Raw genomic sequence first — 22682 nt, forward strand, 5'->3', positions numbered from 1 at the left:
CTGAAATGTGTGTTGTGTAGGCTGTTCCACGTATATATTTGGAAACAAAAGCACAACAAAACATTTCCTGTTGCCCTGAATGCTAATGATGGGAGACTGTTGCTATGGTGATGCTAATTTTAACGCTGTTGCCTGTGGACTTCATATGAACTGCCCGTTTTAACTTCTGCAAATGTCATTTACGAAATGAAAGCCCATTAATGACTGGCGAGGGCACAATGTTCCACTTTAATTAGAATAATAAGGAATGCTGATGCACAAAGTACAGGTTTGTGAATTGCTACAAAGCCCACACTGTCAAAATTAATTACCACTGATGAGGATTTTGTTCTAATATTTTTTGGAAGGAAGCTTTAGAATAGCACAGTGGTAGCTTGACTTGGAAATGAAAGAATTCCCTCCTTTTTAATATCAAGGTAGAACAGAACGATTTCCAGCACAGATAATGTAAGGAACTGCTGTGAAACACATGACAGAAGGTTAAAGTTATGAGTGAGCTGCTGCTATCTCACAACTTTGGGGCCTTTACAATGGTAAAATGTAAGTTCAGATGTTGCCAAGAAAAATAAAATCTCTTTAAAGGAGGAATTGCTCCGAAAAGCAGGTATTTAGAGTTGGACAAATACTACTTGTGTTCTTTGTAGCATTGTGCTGGCAAACTGATGGGAACTAATGAATTGATGGCTGCTGGGATGCAATTCTGATTTTGGTTGGTGGGAAGGTTACTTGACTTGTTAATTATCTACAAGGACCAGGGTTGAGTAGGTGATGTGCAAAACAGCAGCAGATTGATAAGGTGAACAAATATTTTCCATTTTTTGTATCATGCACCATACTGTGACAAAGGGTGAGCACACACAGTGAGTAAAAATCTTCACCTATCCATGTATTTTTGAAGAAATTTCTGATAATACGCAATATGTACTATGTATTGCATGTAATAAAGAAAAATAGTTTAATGAAACTGAAGACATCATTGGCAGCTACTGGGACTATACTATATCACACTGATTGTTATTATTCAATTATTCCAACTGTAGTAGTGCCTAGAGAACCTGATTAGGATTGAAGCCCCATTGTACAATAATAAAGGAAAGTTGGTCTCTGCTCCAAAAAGCTTGTGGTCCAAGAAGGTGAAAGGCCTGACGCTCATTTACATGAAGGTCCCTCTCATAGTATGACCCCTTTACACTGCTAAAATGCTATAAGAGATCTTGTGTAAATAAAATTCTTCTAAAATTCTATCCAGGGAACACCACCAGCCAAAAAGGACTAATCAGGACTTATGCAAGGAACTAAACAGGAGCAGAGGCAGCTATTAAATTCACACCCAACCTGTGGGTAGGGTATAGGGCTATAACAAAGTCCTTCTGCAGACACTCCAGTATGTTGGCTGTAATATCAGTAATATCAACTGCTGCTCCTTTGCTCTTTCAATGAAGGAGCTTGGGGCCATTGGATATACATAAGGCTGCGAGCCTGTCCCAGAGTTCGTAGAAGTCACGGTTGTGGCTGGTGAGGCTGCCCCAGGGACCTCCCAAGCAGCAGTCTTGGGGTGGTACTAGAGGCTGTCGTAGAACGGTCCTTGGGGGCCTCAGACCAGAGGGCCCACTGTTGGCCCCTGGGGCCCAACAAAGCATCAGCCCCCCAGGAGCAGCTGAGGTTGAGTCAAGGATATTTATAGAAAAACTCATGAAGAGGTCACGGACATGAATTTTTGGTTATTGCCCGTCACCTGTCCATGAATTTTACTAAAAATACCTGTGACTAAATCTTAGCCTTAGATATATATAGTTAGAGATGCTGTGGGTCCCTCTCCAACCTGTCCCAACAGTTCTCTCCTTGCTGGCCTGTTTGCACCTGTCCTGTAGTCCCTCTCTGCTGCATGCTGGAAGTGTAGGGGCCTCTCTGCATGGTTGCACTACCTGTGTTGACGTCTATTGGTGAGAGAGACAAGAAGTTGGTCCAATAACAGATATTACCTCACCCACCTTGTCTCTCTATTCCTGGGATATACTAACTGAGAGGCAATTGATCCGCTGTACTCGACACTGGTGAGGCCTCAGCTGGAGTGTCTGTCCAATTTTGGGTACCCCACTTTAAGAAAGATGTGAATAAACTGGAGAGAGTCCAGAGGAGAGCAACAAAAATAAAAGGTTTAGAAAACATGATCAATGAAAAAATGGATCATTTAAGTCTAGAGAAGAAAAAGAGTAATGGGGGACATAAGGCTTCAGATATGTGAAAGGTTGCTAAAGAGAACCGTGGTCAAATATTCTCTCTGTTTACCAAAGATACAACAAGAAGTAATCGGCTTAGTTTGCAGCAAGTGTGATTTAGGTGAGATATTAGGAAAACTTTTTAATTAAAATATGGTTAAACAATGGAACAGGTTGCCAAGAGAGGCTGTAGAATTCTTATCACTGGAGGTTTTTATGAAAAGGTTAGACAAACATCTGTCAGGGATGGTCTAGGTTTATTTAATCCTGCCTCAGCACAAAGATGGACTAGATGACTTCTTAAGTTACCTTCCAACCTTACATTTCTATGATTAACTTGTAGTTTTGGGGGATGGGGAGAGGGGTAGGAGGGAAGGAGAAGTGGTGGTAAACATCTCGCAGAAGTTTTCTGCATTGATTTAGCCCATAAGGTGCATATTGGGCATCACTATTCTGAATAATGGCTGTAAATGGCGACACACATGAGGTTGGAATGTGACATTTACAATATTACTTATTGTCCACATTAGTTGGGGCTGGAATTAAGTTTAAATCGGATCCATTCTAGTTTTGGAAGTTGATGTAAAAGTGAAAGTCAAATACTCCTGACTTTTGGGGAAGAGAAGGACCCTGCTTTTTTTTTTATTGAGAACAAAACAGTTAAACGCACACAGAAACCTCTTGAGAATGGAGACACACTAGAGTAGCACGATAGACTGCCTATTGAAGAAGGCTTTCTAATATATAAAGTTTTTATATTGCTAACCCAGAACGGCAGATCCAGACTATTAAAATGGAGTAGTTAATGTAAGAATGCCTCAAAGGAAAGGAAGCTGATTTCCTACCTCAGAGATGGTTGAGTTAGAAGTGAGATAACTATCTGAGCAGTGAGTCACAGATAAATAGAGCTGCAATTCCCGTCCTACACCAAACAGTATTATCAAGAGATTATCACAGGCCAATGTGGTATAGGCCACATATATAGGATAATATAGGGTATAGGACAATCTGAATGACCTGAGAAGTACTAGTCTTGGTTATACCAACAAAAGACACGCTCCCACCAGATTCACACATGGCAAAAAATAAGGTTTTTTTTATGGTTTAAGATTTTTTCCTTCCTATAAATCCTTCTCTCCGGTTTGATGCAAAATCCAGGCCTCAAAGACTTAAGATAGAAGAATACACTTTCTTTGGGTCACATTCATCCTAATCTCTGAAGACCTTGTTTGCCCTTAGGGGCATTGCCCACTAGTCCATCAGGGTCTTGTTAAAGCTTTTCAAATTGGCAAGGAAGGGAGGTGCTCAAGAGAAGTCATGAGCCAATCCCACATGTCCTCTGAGAAGGGGCAGATTCATCAGTACACTCTGGCTGCTTTGCACTGCTTTCTAAGATGGGTGTTTACACTGCTTTGTGTTGCCAGAGCACTCAGAGAATATTGGTGAATCAGGCCCAAGAGTCTCTTTTCGGTAAATTCATTTATCACAAGTCTCTTTTGAGGCTGGGCAGCAGGAAGGAAAACTAGGCCATTTGTGTATGTGAGTATGCAGAAAACACGCATTTTTCTTTGTTCTGTTAGCCGTGCACATTTTCAGTGTATATGTTTAAATCTGTTTTCTTGTAGCCTTGAAGAGTGTGCAGCAGGGTTCACAAGGCTGTATTGCTCCAGGACAGGTGAAAGCATGGGCAAATTAAGCTAAATGGTAATTGTGGTCCTCAGGTTCCCTGTGCTTCTGATCTTTAACTCAAAAGACAAAAAAAAAGATGACTTTGCCTGAGAATGGGTGTGTCTGAAGAGACCAATCTTGACTGTGATCCTTTTCGTGCTAATGGTGCATTTACATAGAAGTTCCCACCCTCTTACACCTTCACACTACTATTAGGAAGGAATAATTTGATGGCCATAGAGCAGCACTCTCATTAAGGTAAGATCAGTGGCTATGTGAGCTCCCCCCACACCTCTCAATGAAGTCTTAACAAGGGAACCCTAATGTTGACAATTTAGATGTCAGCATTCACTGTTTCATTGATGATCCTTTTCAGTAAAAAAGCAAGCTAATGTGCTTATCCATCATTGCTGCATGTAGTGACAACTACTGGGGCAGGGCGCAATGAGGCAGCTAGTTGCTGTCAAGACCTGCGGGAGTTGGGAATGAGGAATTCAGATTCCTCTATCACATACAAAGCCACCTCAAAAGAGGGAGACATAAAGGAGATGTATCCCTTTCCCAGTAACAAAAAAGTCAGCTGCTTTCTGGGTACTGAAAACAAACCCATTACCTGTTCCATCCCGAATGGGAAAAGCCCAACTGTCCCCTGCCTACTTGTCAAAACTTCCAGCTTCCCCTGCATTAATTTCTACAATGGAGTTATGCATTTTCCACACAAAATTCTGCAATACAATAAAAACTATACATCTAGAGACAGCTAAAAATAAACAATTAAATACTGTGATCAATACAGAGCTGCCCTGTAATAATTTATTGATACTGTAATGTTGCCTGGCTACTTTGGATGGTGTTTACTGAATGAATATTCTGGGTCTGTCAGGCAGAAAGGAGAAGAATGGCTCCAGATAACCACTTTTCAACTAACATTTAAGAGTTGTTAAGGGAAAATGCCAGAACGGTTAGCTTTGATGATTCTGGCTCAGGCCTCCTGCCAGCCTATGAAACTGGTTTGATTAGGAATGGCCAAGGCCCATGAGCACAAAGACTGTGCCAGGGTTTAAAGGGAGTTACTCTTTCAGGGAGGGCGAGTCAATGGAGGAACCAGACTGAAACCTCAGACTCAAGGTCAGACAGACTTGTCTAGATTGTTTGTTGTTTTAAATTCCTTTTTTTCTATTGTTTAATTCCTATTGTTAAATAAACAACTTTGGATTGAAGAAGGCTCTCTGATCACTGTCTACCTCTGGTCACAGACACCTGGAGGGCGGAACTGCAGGTGCCTGAACTCAGTTGGACTTACAGGGTAAGAATGGCAGATACACAGGGTGCCCAGTCACAGAATTATGCAATTCCACCCTGGGACAGTTAGTGGCATGAGGTCTTACTTCTGGTGGGGGTGCACTCAGGGAGATCAAGAAGAGACCAGAAATGCAGTTGCCCTCTAGTTATGACAAACATATACAACACAAAAGCTACTTTACTCATTAAACTGGAGTGGAGCAGGGTAGGGTGGCAGGGTAGGGTGGCAGTGATTCTGGGATCCCGGTCACATAATTTAGGCCTGATGTACATCATGGGACAAGATGCTCAGAGTTATTTATTCTGTGACTGCCAGTAATGTAACTATCAGATATGGTGGCAATCCAAAGAAGATTACTATTTGATTCAGACACAGAAATCTAGGAGACTGAGAAGTTGGATGAAGATCTTTGGGCGAGATCATAAATGAAAGTCTTAGAGAAAGGTATCTGTTTTCAAAGTGGTATCAAAGAAGAGACAGGTTGTTTGGCATTTGAGAAGGGGACAGTTGGAGGAAACATGGAAGAAAGCACAAAAATGAGAAGGGGAGAATGAAACAAAAGGGCAGTTAATGGAGGAAGTGCGTGGTTGAGTACAATAGTGATGTCAACAAGGAAGTCAGAGATCAGAAAGAAAGGTAAACAGCTCCATTCTTGTCATATCGAACTTGATATTGCAACACCATCTGGCAGGGGATGGTGCAAAAACAGCCAGAGCTGTAAGACAGGCCAGAACTGAAGAGTAGAGGGCAGAGAGGTAGCTTTAGGAGGCACCAGCAGAGATTTTAGCCAAAACTCTGGGAGTGGATAAGATTGTCTGGAGTACATAGCGTAAAAGAGAAGGTGGCTGAGGATGGAAGCCTGAGAGAATCTGATAGAGAGAAATCAGTAGAAGGAGCCACTAATGGAGACACAAGGAGTGAATGGTGAACTAAAAGGCAAACCATAAAAACACGGAGTCCTGAAGCCTATGAAACAGAAGGAGTGTCAGGGACTGATTACTGAAAGTAGTAGAAAGATCTAGAAGAATGACAACAGAGGAGAGACTCAAACAGCCAGAAATTGTCAGTGACCTCAGTAAGGACTATTTAAGTAGAGTGGAGGGGACGGAAGCCAGAAAAGATTTAGTAGAGATAAAAAGAGATGATGAATTCCAGAAACTTACAGACAAAAATGAGCAGAGCAAAAGGTCCAGTAGTTTGATAGACAAGCGCAATTAGGGGAGGGTTTTTTGTTTGTTGTGGTGGTTGAGAGTTTGTTTTTGTTTTTTTCAAGAGTAGGTTTGAGAGCTGAAGAAAAGGAGCTAGTTGTGTGAAATCAGTGAAGGATAACCTCCTAAAGAAGAATGATGTCTTTTGAAGCCTTTCACTCAATTATGTCTCTTTTCAGAAAGCTGAAAAAACAAAAAAATTAGCAATTGTACTTGTTCTCTCTGTATTTTCATGAGATTTAGTGTTACATGTGCTGCTTTTCAACATTCTTGTTGTGAAGCATCTTGTGTGCAAATAGTCAAAGAAACTGTTATGATCCCAAAATGAAACCTGTTTCAAAACAGTGAGCTCCAGCTGTAAATAAACAATGTTTTTAAACCTTTTTTGACTGACAAATCTTTCTGAGGTGTGTTGTTACTAATTGGTGCTAATTAGCACTAAGGCATCAATAAATGGTGTGAAGCTTTTTTTGGAGGGAGGGAGAGAGGGGGGAACAGATAAGTAAAATAGATTGAGTAATCTTTGTTTTTGTTAATTTCAACCCCCCAGAATTAAACTGAATTTTGTCCCATTGGGGAAGCTGATGCAAGGTTAGCTTGAGAAGCACTGCAAGAGAAGGTGTCATTTTGACTTAAACAATTCAAAGCTGTGTAAGATACTTCTGTGCCATGATTCATATCTACAAGAACTGTGTACGCTTGTCACAAAAAGAAATCCACACAAAAGTGGATCCACACAAAAGAGAATTATGAAGATGATGTTTCTTCATCTTATATGCAGTATTTTTTTAAATTATAGTAGCTAGCTCTTTGTAACTACAGACACTTTCATTGTGAGTTAAAGATAAAAGAATATAAAAGAGCTAAAGTCTTGAGTTGATGAAAATCTGTTTGAAGTCCAGTTATGGATTTTGGACATGCCTGCTGAATTAGGAATTCCAGAATGTGTTCTTAATACATTTTTACTAGAATTATCTTACAGAAAAGAAAACTGAATTTAATATTAAAGTGTGTGGGGGAAAATAAGCTTTTAATATTCAGTGACTAAAGTCTTCTTATATTCAAGATTCAGAAAAATGCAGCAACAGAAATAATTTAAAATCAGTGCTATGGCTAAATGCTAACTTACATAACTACAGGAAAAGGATTCATATTAATACTTTTAGGTATTCTCACATATCAGGATTCAATTTGTTCACTGAAACTGGAAAATACAGTGTATGATGATGCTCATAAAATGGAAATAGATAATTCTTTCAAACATGGAACTAAATGAAATGCAGATTAACGACATGTTATATAGTGAGCAAAATGTAAGAAAACCTATTATAAATGTAGACATGCCCGCTTAAGGACAGAGAAAAATGTAGATTTTTAATCAGATCTGCCCCATCAGTACCCAATTTATTACTATTTACTTACAGATTCTAAACATGGTCTAAAAACAAGGTCTTGCTCAGATAACTTTTGCGTCAAACATTTTTCAGACTGCTCTTTGACTGTTTTCACAAAGACATCCCCAAGAGTAATCAACTGTGTATATGTGCATATGCATCTATTATTTTAAATTTAAGATTGCTATCAGATTTGCATTTTCAACCTTCACAATCGAAGCTGTAGTTGAGGGAGCATTATCCTGTGAGTTTGTTTCATATTGTCATTATCTCTCTGGTTATATCTGAAACTAAATCACACACAAATTTCCTCAGGGACGTTTACACTCTCTATGGCTGTAATCTGTTTACTACTGCTGCAGCTACTATTATCTAGTTCTAGAAGTATTTGTAATTGCTTTAGCTTTTTCCTTTTCTAAGTTTTATCAGATGTATGTAGGCTAGGCCAGCCAACAAATTTTGAACTGAGGACATCTTAAAGCAAAATTAAATTAAGCAGAGTTAAACTGAAGAGAAAACCTTGGGTAAAGTCATTGGGCTGGTGGACCATAACCAGAACCTGATTTTCTGAGCTAAGGGCAGTTTCCATGTGTTTGTGTGTGTAGGGGAATCCATTTTCTCTTTCCCACATCCCTTAAAAGCTCACAAATTTATAAAGCTGACTGTGGAGCCACTAAAGTGGCAGATATCAGACTGAAAATATTGCTAGATTAAAATCCATGCTCATCTGAAGCAAAACTGACATGTTTTTCCTCTGTAGCATTTTTTTATGTAGAAGATTGTATTGGTCTTTTTACTGGCCCTCCTGATATTTATTCATTCCAACTAAATTTATTAATTCCACCACCAGCAAAAATATGGGTATGACAAAATGGTCAATTCATATCGCCCAGTGCTCTATGGCTTACAAAATACTTATTTTGAATATGTCCTATAAAACATGGCGCCTTCTTATTGTAAAGAAGTGTTACATCTGTGTCTTGTCTACATGTACTTTAATGTGAGTTTAGTTTGAAAATTTTCTCTGAAACATGACATCCTGATGTTCAACATTTATTCTACATCCATGACTTTCATATAAAGTTCTCTGCTCACAAATGAAAACTCAGTTGTTTTCTAGCTGATGCTAGACCTGAAAGTTTAACTCAGTACCTGAAAATCAATCTGTTGGGTTTTATATTAATATTCATACCTATCTTCAACAATTAAATTTCTCATCATCAACTTCAGTAGTAAAGTTTCTGGACTGATATTGTTATATTAACTCTGCAGTGGTGACTAGGGAAAAATGGTTTTGAAAATAAAAGGTAGCAAATGGTTGCAAAAGAAGCAGACACAGGTCAGTAAAAAGACACCTTTTTTTAAAGTCACTTTTTCTACCAGAACTCTAAGGTAATGCAACTGTAAACCAGCTTGTTATGCCTTTATTTAAGGTGTAACAGAACATAAAAAGATTAAATTAAATTATTATATTTCTTGATTTGGTTGAATTTTCCTTATTACTCCCAAGGTATTTATTTATGTACTTTGATTTTTACAGTATTTACTCCTCATTTAAATGAACATCTAATGTGAAATTTAGAAAACGCAATCTACATTCCAATTTAACTAATTTATTGATAAATAATCTGATTATTTAATGCAACATTCTAAACATCATTAATATACAACCTGCCTGAGCAACCACTCAACAAAATTACTAGGACCTGCATCCTTCTCTAGTAACCTACTCCTCTACCAAAAGTCTCAGCAAAAGGATTGCCTTTGCAGCACACATAGAAGGTTAACAAATCTGAGCTCTGCTGGCCCAGAGAGGGAGAGAATTAGACATGCAGAATAGGTGGTCATTAGATATCAAGGTTTCAGATGTCTTAATTTGCTCAGTGGATTGTCAGGATCATTTGGTGATTGAGAAATGCTACTTTTTAATGAGTCTCTGCTGATCTGTACTGTCTCTCATTTTTTCAAGCACAGTAATTTCCATGAAGAAAGTACAAATAATCACAATTTGCTTCATCAAAACTACTCTGAAGAAATAATTCACTCAGGAATATTACAGTGGAAGTATTCTTCATGGTTACTTTTTAAAAATTATTCATCCTCGGGTTTCTAATATACATTTTATCTGATTAATACTTGACATTCAAAGCAAATATGTGACATGTAGAAGGTTGCCAAGGCAGAACATTATACTGAATATGTTATAAATGTTATAAATCTTCTTAAATTGAACGTTTTATCAGAAAATGAGCAGTAAGCACAGTGAATGTAGGTAATTTGACTGTCTCCATTCCAATGGTAAAAATCATTACTTGAAAGTAAAAAGGCATTTATGCAATTCTCAAATTATTCAACATGACTTTTCCCCTCCTCATTTTAGACTTTATAGTATGTCTAAATATGTCTCTCTATATATACCTACTTGGTTGAAGGTCTCAAGATGAGGAGGTCACAGAAGTGACATACTGTACTATCTCTCAATGACCAACATCAAGAGAAATCAAAGACAGACAGTTGTTACCTGATGAACAAAACCAAACCACTGAATGGGATCTGTTCACAGAAAGGAAAAGGGATCAAATAATCTTTGTTGGTGAGTCAGTAGTGAAGACCAAGGCTCAAGGCCACCTGTTATCCAGATAAAGAGAACTGGGTGCTATCCTGGTAGGACAAGTGATGTGACATGAAATGCAGACACTACCCTGAAAAATGCTGGGAATTTGCACTTACTGTTATCCACATGAGAACCAACAACACAAGTGAAAAGAGATTTGTTAACTTTAGGGAAAAGAACAAACAGAGGAGTCAAATGATAGTAGTTACAATAAGTAGTAGTTATGATGATCATGAAAGAAAATCAAATCAGAAAAACTGATCTCTGACAGAAAGAAACTCTTATCTGCAGAATCAGAACCTTCCCAGCTATAGTATCAGAATATTCTCGAATTGCATATAAAACTTGAGGTTCCTATGCCTTCTGTGTGTGTTGTATTTATTTTTTCATTGCAATAGATACTAGTATATTAAAGACTAGCAAAGTCTCTACTTAATGGCACTAATGAACACACACAATGACGCAAATACAAACTTGAAATTGGTGAGGGAACACAATTAAGCTTGTGAAAAAGACCATCTTGGATAAAAGTCCTTAACATATAATAACTGGGTTTGAACATTGAGCCGTATATATGGGCCATTACATTTTTATAGAACTCTGTAGTTTCATCCATATTAAAATCTATAGGACTTTTCCATAAGGAACACACCATCATTGGTAGTACTGCAAAAATACAAAATTTCTTAGACTAGATTGATATGATCATTAATGAGATGGTAGGTATGCTGAGCCCAAAAGTTATGCTGACCCTATTATTAGGATGGAGAATACATGAAATTTTCACCAAGTAGAACAGAGGACTAATGACTCTGTTAGTTCATGGAACTACTGGCACAACAAACAGAAGACTGAACGAAAGACTAGGCAGTGGCTTTGACAAATGAAAAAAATATTGCTTTCTTCAAGACACCACCAATCTTCTGGTGAAACATGGGGATTATGAATTTTTCCTACATGAGAATAATATTTAAAACCACTCCTTCCCCAACCCCGGAATGTCTCATTGAATAGTTTTCAGAAACTGTCTTCTCTTTGCCTATCATCAACATTAAAAGTACAACTGATCTTAAAAAAAAAGACACTGGAATCTCTCTCTTTTTCTTCCTGATGTGTCTAATCCTTTCAAGTTCATAGCACTGCAGTGGAACTCAAATACAGTTCCTATTTCTGAATCCTGCTCATTAAACACAAATATGTTTGATACTATATTGGATTGAACTATACAACAATAACTTCATAGCTATCCAGAGCAGCTGTAAAATCATATTTTAAGTACATGACAGTGCACTTTTATAGTAGATCTGACATGTACTGAATACAAGGGGACCATGTTTTACGTGTGTATATATCTACTTTTACTTCAACAAGAATATATTGAACATAGTAATTTTTTGCTCTTGGTGATGCATAACAGTCAACCATTTTACATTACATGTTTAACTGAAGTAAAATACAAACTACAACCAAAAAAATCACATACAACTGATAATGAATAACAGTTTAAACTCTATAATAGAAAGTAAAAATTTTAAAAGATTTTCTAATTTGAACTCCAAAACTGTATGGGTAATAGTCTCATAGCGCAATATCAAAGGTTTATTTCTTACATTGTTGTGTTAAATTAATAAATTACTTATTGCTCCCTGAACCTTCACCCCAGTCAACTGAGGATTAGATTTAGTTGGGTTAAAATTTTCATTCTTTCCCTTCAATTACATTAAAAATTCCTCATCCTCTTTCCCCTTCTGCAATTTTGCACTCAGATTTGCTACTGTTTCTAAATAATGATGCATGAAGCAGAGATAATACAGCCTGATTTTTACAAGCTAGACTGAACTTAAAAAACATGTTTACCAGCTTATTAGTAAATTGAGCAAACAAGACATGGAAGTCATGGATAATATAAATATATGCAAGAATAGTAACTATGTCACCAGAAGGACACAGTCTAAGTATCAACCGTACAAAATCTCTCACTGTATGATCACTGGCCTCTGTAATGTTTAACAATATTCTGTTTTTTCCATGGAAATGTATAAGTTTTCCTCAGTAATACATTTCAGATGGGGCATTTTGATTAAGACTGCTTTGTTTTTTTTTTTTTTTGGGGGGGGTGGGCGGGAAGGGGGAGAAAGAGGATTAGAGAACAGTAAGCAACTTCTTTCAATTTAATCAATTGGAAAATTATTTATATTTAACATTTATAGCTTTAAAAGTTTCTGATTTATTGGAAAATGAGTATGTAACCTATCATTTAAATCAGCTTCCTTACCAGATGACTGGAGGAGAGCTAATGTGATGACAGTTTTTTAAAAAGGCTCCAGAGGCGATCTCGGCAATTACAGACTGGTAAGCTTAACTTCAGTACCAGGCAAATTGGTTGAAACTATAGTAAAGAACAGAATTATCAGACACATATATGAACACAATTTGTTGGGAAGCGTGAACATGGTTTTTGTCATGCCTCATCAATCTGCAAGAATTCTTTGAGGGGGTCAACAAACATGTGAACAAGGGTGATCCAGTGGATATAATTTACTTAGATTTTCAGAAAGCCTTTGACAAGCTCTCTCACCAAAGGCTTTTAAGCAAAGTAAGCTATCATGGGATAAGAGGGAAGGTCCTCTCCTGGATCAGTAATTTGTTAAAAGATAGGAAACAAAGGATAGGACTAAATGGTCAGTTTTTACAATGGATAGAGGTAAATAGTGGTGTCCCCCAAGGGTCTGTATTGAGACCAGTATTGTTCAATATATTCATAAATGATCTGGAAAAAGGGGTAAATAATGAGGTGGCAAAATTTGCAGATGGTACAAAACTACTCACGATAGTTAAGTCCAAAAAAGACTGCGAAGAGTTACAAAGGACTCTCGCAAAACTGGGTGAATGGGCAACAAAATGGCAGATGAAATTCAATGTTGATAAATGCAGAATAGTGCACATTGGAAAACATATACATACACAACTATACATATAAAATGATGGGGTCTAAACTAGCCATTACCACTCAAGAAACAGATCTTGGATCACTGTGGATAGTTCTCTGAAAACATCCACTCAATGTGCAGGACCAGTCAAAAAACTAACAATGTTGGGAATCACTAGGAAAGGGATCGATAAGAAGACAGAAAATATCATATTGGCTCTTTATAAATCCACGGTATGCCCACATCTTGAATACTGCGTGCATATCTGGTCACCCCATCTTAAAAAAGATGTATTAGAATTGGAAAAGGTACATAAAAGGGCCACTAAACTGTTTAGGGGTATGAACAGTTTCCATATGAGGAGAGATTAAGAAGACTGGGACTTTTCAGCTTGGAAAAGAGACAACTAAGGATGGGATATGATAGAGGTCTCTAAAATCATGACAGGTGTGGAGAATGTAAATAAGGAAGTGTTATTTAGTCCTTCTCATAACACAAGAACTAGGGGTCACCATATGAAATTAGTAGGCAACAGGTTTAAAATGAACAAAAGGAAATATTTCTTCAGCCTGTGGAACTCTTTGCCAGAGGATGTTATGAAGGCCAAGACTATAACAGGGTTCAGAAAAGAACTAGATAAGTTCATGGAGGATAGGTCTATCTATGGCTATTAGCCAAGATGGGCAGAGATGCAAAATCATGCTCTGAAGTGTCCCTAACCTCTGTTTGCCAGAAACTGGGAATGGGCATCAGGTGATGGATCACTTGATGACTACCTGTTCTGTTCATTCCCGCTGACACACCTGGCGTTGGCCACTGTGGGAAGACAGGATACTGGGCTAGATGGACCATTGGTCTAACCCAGTATGGCCATTCTTATGTTCTTAGGAAATACACAGACCAGATTTAAATCATAAATGTGCACAATGGTACCAGTAATCAACAATCAGAATAAAATATCATATTCGGCATGGACTCATCCTCTCTTTCCCAGGTCCAACAGGGACTGAGAACCTGAGCCAAAAGCACATCTGGTGTAAATCAGCATTGTTTCATTAAGTCAATAGAGCTATGGTGATTTATGCCAGCTGCCAATCACTGTGAGAGGTGATGCAACAGCGAAAAGGAAATGCTCTGTAACATTTAGCAGTCACTTTCAACTGTCTATTATCAAGCTGGGATGACGTACCATTACGTGAACCACAGCTTTTGCTGCTGTTGTAGTGAGTATAACAAAAAGGCCTCATGAAATGAGTGAGAAAGTTAATGTGAGCAAAAACAGTGGGAATCTTTAGAAATTCTACTCAGGAACTAAAACAGCCTACATAAGGGGAAAATTAAACTCTATTTTATACAGAAATGAGGTGATATATTGAGTTAATGCACCCAGCCTTTTACCACTGGATCAAACACTGTTTAAGTCACAAAAGGAAATGAGTTTGATCGACGAAGATTAAGTGGACATGTGTCATAGATCATCAAACTAATACACATTTTGGCAATACTGTGCTACTTCAAGGCTGAGGGCTGAAATAGCAGGGCCATTATAGATCAGGGCTATGGAGCAGTGAAGTGCTGTGCAGCTGATCAGGGAAGCTTCCACTCAGTCAGGGCTGTCATTCTCTACTTTAATAAGCAATACATTTACATTATTTTAAAGAAAGAAAATTTTGACTTGAGCAAATGGCTTGTTAACTCCACAAATATCCCTTTGAACTAGCATTATATTAGTATATTGGTATTTTGACTTTTCCAAGCAATAAAAAAGTTTGCACACAATAGAGACAGAACGTTCTGACTGATCTGTTCTACCAGTGAGTGAAGCCAGAGTAGTTCAAGTGTAGGCTCTACTATTGACCACATCCTTGGATCAAATTACAAAACACAAACTTCTTCTACCCTCTCAGCAGTGTATAAGTCCTGGAGTGAAGGGATTTAAGGCCAGTTGCTTCCCCATTTAGTGTGACTTCTCCTGACAGCCACCCTTCAGGGTTGATTCTGGAGTCTGGTCAGCCCTCTTGCCACCTATGATGCGGGGTTAGCAACTGAATCAAAAAATTATCTTCCCTATGAGACTGGCCATCTGCTGAGAGTGTGTGTGTGTGTTTCTAGATACTTGCCACATATGTAAAGATGATATATGTTGGATAAATTGCAAATCCTTTGACTCTCTCACCTGCTGTATGCCACTGAAACATCTTAAATAATTCTAGCATTACAAACTATGTAGCTCCAAAGATATACTTTCTTTTCAAATCAAAATATCACCAAAAGTGTCTCCTCTTTTGTCTCCAAATAATTACATTAGTCTTAACTGCAGAACAGGCAATATTCAATGATAATTTCCATAATGAGTTTAAGGACCAAGACTTCACATTCTTGCAAAGCTAAACAAGAGATTTTTACCACTGGAAAGGGTGATTCTCAGCTTTGTACTGGGAAGAACCGCACATCATTCCACCGCTGTAATATCCTGAATTACTACATCAAAAGTTATCATGTTTTTACACATGCAAAAGCCATTTTAGGTCATTTTAGAGGTCTTAAAAATGTATCAGTTACATTTTCCCCTCCCTCAGAGTTTTGTATAGCTGCATTCCTGGTACTAGCTTTTCAGCTTGAGGAATACGAAAAAAGATGCACTTGTGTGTTTTAAAAAGAAAACAAATATTTTAAAAGAAATTCTCGAAAAGCAATTAAAAACAATGTTTATGCTAAACATACGGCATATACAGAACTTACAGTGGAGTGGTATATAGGCTTACTCAGAGTCATAGAAGATATGCTACATAGCTTACTCATGGCTTCATTGCTTGTGGGTAACAACAGCCATCCCACTCACATAATATACATAATATTTTATAGCTATTTATATCTATCTGTCAAAGATATACCCCATTTGCTTTTGAGCTCCCAATAATCTAGCTTCTGCAGCAGAAATGGTTAAATCCAATGATTTTAACAGAACACTGACTTCTTCCTGTACTTCCTGTTAGTATAAATTAATTCAGAGAGAATCATTCATCCTTGCGACAGGTTGAAAAGAATGAAAGAACCACGGTTATAAATCTTTCTTTTTTACTTTGAAAAGCATTAAACTCTTAGGGTATATCTATACTGCAACAAAACATTCATGGCTGTCCTATGTCAGCTGACAGGGCTATACAATTGCAGTGTGGACATCCAAGCTGGGGCTGGAGCCCAGGCTCTGGGACCCACTCCTCTTGTGGAGTCCCAGAGCCCAGGCTCTGGGCCCAGATGTCCACAATAGGGTGACCAGTCAGCAAGTGTGAAAAATCGAGGCGGGGGCGGGGGATAATAGGTATCTATATAAGACAAAACCTATACAATTGGGACATCTGGTCTACACTGCAATTGAATAGCCCCACAGCCCAAGCTCAATGAGCCCAAATCAGCTGACGGGCCAGCTGTAGGCATTTTATTGCATTGTAGACTTACCCAGGTTCTCTGGGTGCTGGAACTGTGAGAAGTTAAACATCAATTAAAAGCGTGATTAAAAATTAAGACAGCAAAGAAACAAGTGATAGAAATTAGCCTACTATTTTTCAGAGAGTGAGTATGGAAAGACTGAGAAAACCTACAACTAACAAAAACGTAAGTTAGAAGCAGGTGTACTGGAGTCATATTAGGAGTAACAGAAGACACACCATTAGGAGATTGGGAGATCTAGGAGAGTATGAACAGGAAGGAGAAGGCGGTACTCTTTACAGTGCACTCATCACAGAGTTAATTTCTATGGAAAGTTGCATATAGACCCTCTCCAGGTATCATAACCATGCCCCTGAGAATCCAGCTGGTGTTATTTCCCTTGGGAGGACAAAGTTCACTGAACTGCTATAATTTGAATAAGAAAAAAGTATAGCTGGGAAATAATTTGGAATGTTTCCTTGGTAAGAATTACTGAGAAGAGTCCAAAACTTAACTTTATTTTGCAGAAGTATTTCATAGCAAGAGGAAGAACAGGCACAACATGAAGATGAGCAGACAGACATTATTATCTGTCAAGCAAGTTGTACAGAGAAAGGATAATGTCAGAGATTAATACAAAAATAGAAATTGTGACTACTAAAACTAAGGCATATAGACTGGATCATCTAACTTCTAAGTCTACAGTAGCTGCTTTAGGGAAAGTATGCTCCAAATTTAAGAGCTAAATCCTTCTCCCCATTCCATACCTGTAAAAGGTCCCTTAACACTGTGTAACTGGCATGATTTCAATGTGCACAGGCTAAGACCATAAGGCAAGAATATGTGAAGAGGATAAAAAGTATAGCTTCTCTACTGTTTCCCTGTGCCCCAAAATGAGGAGGAGCTGGGCCAGTAGGTGATGCCTAGACACATCTAGTGGCCATTCTTCTCTGCATGTAGGTGCGTCACAATATCCACCGGTTGCCAGGGTAGTCTTGCAGAAACAGCTATTGATAAGCTTGCCTACCAATTAAATCTGTGGCATAAAATGTGTGAGTGTATCCTTTGTGTATCTATTGCGTTACTTGGACTGCGCACTGGAATAAAGATTTAACCCTAAATGACCATATGAAAGTATTTGGTGCAGTATGCTCACCCCTTTCATTGACAACCTTGAGAAACAGATATAAGAATAAATAAATATTAAATAAATATTAAAATATTACTACTACTACTACTAAGAAAATTAAATTAAAAACAGCAAATCATTCTTTAAATAGGGAAAGCAAATTAATTCTATAGAATTATACTTGAAGTTTTCCATTATGTGTATACAGCCCATGCGGCTCTTTTTCCTTCTGCCTTTGGATCTGAAAAGCCTTCATTTACGGCATAATAAATAGTTAATGTAAGGAAAAGAGTAACATGATTACCTTACCACCCATGTATGTCCTTTCCACATGTGGGCTTCCCTCCTCTTACCTTCTTTTTCTCTTTATAGTCTGTTCTTAGAATTTAAGACATTTTTCTTGGCACTCATTTGATATGTACAATACATACATTTCAATAGGCTTTTTGCTTTGTATTTTTTTCATTCTATATTTATATTTCTTATGTTTGGTAATCACTTTTTTCTTACTAAAAGCTAAAATAAGAGATTTAAATAAAAACCTAAAACATTTTTCAAGTGTCAATATGTCTTAAGTGGCTGAGGCCTCTTTCACTCACCTGTCTTTTCTGGTATATTACATGAAACCATTTTTTCTAGAAGTGGTGCTTCCTATTATTGACAGCCTTCAATCCTGCAACTGCCTCCATGCAGGCAGGCCTGGCACATACACTAAGCCTTTTGATTTTGCCATCAGGGCACATAGGTCTGCCCAGGCAGATCAACTGCAGGAACTTAGACAACAGACTTGGCAAAACTGCAGTCTGCTGCATGTTTCTTTTCCCCACCTCTGAGCTAATGCAAACCTTTAAAATCTGTATTAGCCATAGGAAAAAATGGGATTAATTTTAAACTATACGGTTGAAGATAAGATGTGATATCTGGAGTATTTAAGGGTTTCATAGTAAAAACAGGAAGGGCAGCAGCATATTGAGAAAAAGGAGGAGGATGGAAAAAAAAGGGGTTGGGTGAAATATAGTTTAGCAAGATTTCACATGGTAGAGTGCAGATGTAAATTTTTTCCTTGATAGCCCATCATATAGCCAGGTATTCACCAGGCAAGTATTCAGTAGGCAGCAAGGAACATTCATTTGCTACTTTGGAATCCAAGGTACCTTTGATAGCCTGGAACAAGAAATATGATTTCTCAACTCATTAGGGAAGCAAGCAAGGTGAATGTTAACTGTTGGCTCAGTTTGGCCTATCCATATGGGACTAACCACATAAAAAGGTGAAATAAATCCTAACAGAATGCAGCAGCTGGTAAAAGACCATTATACTGCAATTTTCATGAGGTTGACAGTAGGCCAAGAAACTACAAAATGGCATAGAGTGGAAAAAGCAGTTGTAACAGGTTGTACATGGTTGGTGATTATATTTTCAGAAGCAATGAAAGCTGTACTGAAATAAGGTAAAAGAAATGCTGGCAGGAATAAGGCCCAAGGGAGACGAAATATTAAAAATTTTACAATAATTCAGGAACTTTAGTGGTGTCTGGTTGCTATAGACTAATCAACTGTATAAAGATGAAGTTTTTACTATCAAAATCAAAGGGCTTGGTATGACCTAACACTAAGAAGTCTGGGATGTTACTGCTGAGGATTTAGCATTAAGTACTGCCTGATTTATGGACTCATCAAATGCTGTGACATTGTAAATGTGAAATTGATGAGTTAAAACAGCTAAATATCAAGAGGGAAATGGATAAAACACAAAACCAATAAAGCATTTAGCAAATGAAGTTAGCAAAGGATGCTCTCATGTGTGGCATGAGTATTTTATGTTGAAGATGGAAAGGAAAATTACATGAACATTAAGAAAAGAGGCAGGCGTGATATCTACCTTCTGCTAGACCTTTATGGCAACTCTTTAAGAATTAAAGATATGTAAGAAAGGAATAATTCAAAGAATGAAAAAAAAAGGTATGGCTAGATAAGGATTGTTTTAAGGTTGAAAAGGCTAAGAGCAATAGGTAACTATGCTATGACAAATATGAAATGGTAAATGAGGGGAATAAAGGAGAAACGGAAAGAGAAACATTTAAATCATTTGGGGTAGTCTGAAAGCTGGAGCAGGAAACAGATGGAACAGGGAAGCCACAAGGACTAACAAATACCTCAGATATTTGTCTTAGATCTCTAGGTCAGCTAGAAGGTGCCCCTGTACAATATGCCACAGATTTTAAGCTTTCATTATAGAAGATATGTTACTAGCCCTTATGGTCGTTAAGATAACCTTCCCTATGTGAACCAAATGGAAACAAATGAAAACTGGAGAAATGGTCTGAAATAAATAGGATGAAATTCAAAAAGGACAAATGCAAAGTACTACACTTAGGGTATATCTATACTGACAGCGGCAAAATTGCTGCCGTCAAATCGATCTTTCTGGATCGATTGAGCGGTCAGTGAAGACCCACTCAATCGATCAGGAAGTTGACATAGTAAAACCATCTCCTCAAGTGGTGCAGAGCAGTGAAGACGCTGCGCAGAACGGAAGTACAGCAGTCGACAGGAGTTACGCAAGCGACGCAGAATAGCTTGCGTAACTCCCGTCGACTGCCGCTGAATCTCCAGGTAAGTGTAGACCAGAGCTTAGGAAGGAACAATCAATTGCACACATAAAAAATGGGAAATGACTCCCTAGGAAAGAGTACTGCAGAAAGTACTTGAGGGAGCAAAGTGGATCACAAGCTAAATATGAGGCAACAGTGTAACACTGTTGCAAAAAAAGTAAACATCATTCTGGGATGTATTAACAGAAGTGTTGTAAGCAAGACACGAGAAGTAATTCTTCTGCTCTGCTCCACACTGATTAGGCCTCAACTGGAGTATTGTGTCCAGTTCTGGGCGACAAATTTCAGGAAAGATGTGGAGAAACTGGAGAAAGTCTAGAGAAGAGGGAAGACTGAAAAAATTGGATTTATTTAGTCTGGAGAACAGAAGCCTGAGGGGGACATGACAACAGTTCACAAGTACATAAACATTGTTACCAGGAGGAGGGAGAAAAATTGTTCTCCTTAACCTCTGAGGATAGGACAAGAAGCAATGGGCTTAAACTGCAGCAAGAGCAGTTTAGATTGGACATTAGGAAAAACTTCCTAATTATCAGGATAATGAAACACTGGAATAAATTGCCTACGGAGCTGGTGGAATCCTCCTCACTGGAGATTTTTAAGAGCAGGTTAGAGAAACATGTGTCAGGACTGGTCTAACTAATGCTTGGTCTTGCCATAAGTGCAGGGGACTAGACTACATGACCTCACAAGGTCCTTTTCAGTCCTGTGATTCTATGAAATTAAGTATGTTTTTCCTGAGTCTGTGAATAGCCTGAAACAATAGCTGTAATGGGTCATTGACTCTGAAAACTAATAAGGACAAAACAAAATGTTGTTTATTTCACTGCTGATTATTTTAGCATTGGTATTCAGCTAGTGTGTATATCTACTGTTGTTAGTGTGGAAGCGGAATCATAAGATGGCGTTTGCTGTGCCACATACACCCATGGCAACCCAGAAACGGCCCAGGGAGGGTTGACTCAGCAACATGAACTGCACGTAGGTATTGCCTTATAAGGGAATGGGCATAGGTTTTGGCCATATCACCTTGACGCTACCTTATAAGGGGATGGCATAGGTGTAGACCATTTCACCCTATAAGGAAATGGCTAAGGCATAGGTGACATCACCTGGCCGGTGCATGGTCAGTGAGTGCCCGGCAATGTGTAAGCCTTTGGTTGGCTGACAGCCAAAAATAACCTTAAAAGGTTATGCAGCAAATAGTAGCCAATGGCCACCAAGGCATAAGCAAACTGTTGCAGGTAAAAACTATAAAAGCAAGAAGCCAAGCAACAGTAAGCAGAAAGGAAATGGAATCACCTAACACCCAGCATCTCACGTGTGTTAGTTCAGTGGGCTGACACATTTTCCCCAGCCTGCTTCGCTACGGACTGATCACCCGGTAGGCGACTCTCCCCGTCTGCAGAATCTAAGGCAGGCGGCGAATTGAATCTGGCCAACATGCTGTATTATTGCTTAAGCTTTGTAAGTATAATCTAACTTATTTGTCATTTGTGTTGTAAACCCCCTTGGGAAACTCCATATTCGGGCACCCTAGTGTCACACAGGTGACAGCTGTGCATTGATCCGGTGAGATCTTTAACGCAAAAGTCCTGGGTGGCGCATTTTGTTCTTTCACGCACGGAGTTCCCCTTAACCTTTGCTATCATTTGTTTAGAATAAAACGTTTTTGATTAAAAGAAATAAGCCTCGTCTCTGTCACTTTGACCTCCCATAACCTATAAACGAACTTGTTCCTGGTACCGCTTGGTTCTGACTTGTCAGTTGGAAATAGTGGCTGAGGGGTGCAGTGGGCTCCTGGCTGTTGTGAAGAGTCACTGTGGTGAGATATTTGGAATTCAAGCTTCTTCAACCAAAATTTCAAGTCACCTCAAGGGAGAGGGAAAAGGAGATGTATCCCTTTCCCAGTGTCTCAACTGTGAACAAGGGTGCCAAAACCCCAAATTGCCTCTCACAGTTGACACCAAAAGACCCCTAACTTATCTGTCAAAACTTACAGCTTTACCCATTCAATTTAATTATTCTTGGTCAATATAAATGTCTGGAGTAAATTTTTAATTTGGGGCAGCAGCAAACTAATTCAATATAAAAATAAATAATACTAGGAATATTGTAGTACTGACTGTTATTCATATTTACATTTAATTCAATAAAATCTCAATTTTGAAGTT

General features: G+C 38.3%; 1 protein-coding gene across 24 annotated transcripts in view; it reads right to left on the bottom strand.

The window, feature by feature from the left end:
• Positions 1 to 22682, bottom strand: part of DMD (dystrophin) — a 1854857-nt gene that overhangs the window by 122828 nt on the left and 1709347 nt on the right. The gene's annotated exons all lie outside the window — the stretch shown is intronic.

The sequence above is a fragment of the Emydura macquarii genome, unplaced genomic scaffold, assembly GCF_026122565.2.
Source record: "Emydura macquarii macquarii isolate MOO-44397 ecotype Brisbane River unplaced genomic scaffold, CSIRO-AGI_Emac_v2 contig_1043, whole genome shotgun sequence".
Classification (NCBI taxonomy): domain Eukaryota; kingdom Metazoa; phylum Chordata; order Testudines; family Chelidae; genus Emydura; species Emydura macquarii.